The sequence below is a fragment of the Morone saxatilis genome, unplaced genomic scaffold, assembly GCF_004916995.1.
Source record: "Morone saxatilis isolate NCDOM2014 unplaced genomic scaffold, NCSU_SB_2.0 Contig24, whole genome shotgun sequence".
Lineage (NCBI taxonomy): Eukaryota > Metazoa > Chordata > Actinopteri > Moronidae > Morone > Morone saxatilis.
In genome coordinates, this window is record NW_023339807.1 from 1,753,425 (window position 1) to 1,753,675 (window position 251).

The following is a 251-nucleotide window of genomic DNA, read 5'->3' on the forward strand; positions in this document are numbered from 1 at the left end:
ACACACACACACACACAGAAGCGATGCGGTGAATAAAGAGACAGTCCCGGCCAAAAGCAGAAGACAGCGGTTCAAATCCCAGCGCGTTCCACCGGCTATTTAATCCACTTTACATCTCCGCCGGTCGCAGAGAGCGAACAGAGCGCGGTGATGAGGAGGCTGCGAGGCGGCGTGCTGCAGCTCTCTGCCGGGACACATTATACCGACACACTCTCACAGCCCAGAGATATTTTATTATTATTATCATTATT

At 51.8% G+C, this 251-nt stretch overlaps 1 protein-coding gene across 1 annotated transcript in view; it reads right to left on the reverse strand.

The window, feature by feature from the left end:
• adgrb1a (adhesion G protein-coupled receptor B1a) overlaps positions 1-251 on the reverse strand; it is a 143,948-nt gene that overhangs the window by 38,803 nt on the left and 104,894 nt on the right. The gene's annotated exons all lie outside the window — the stretch shown is intronic.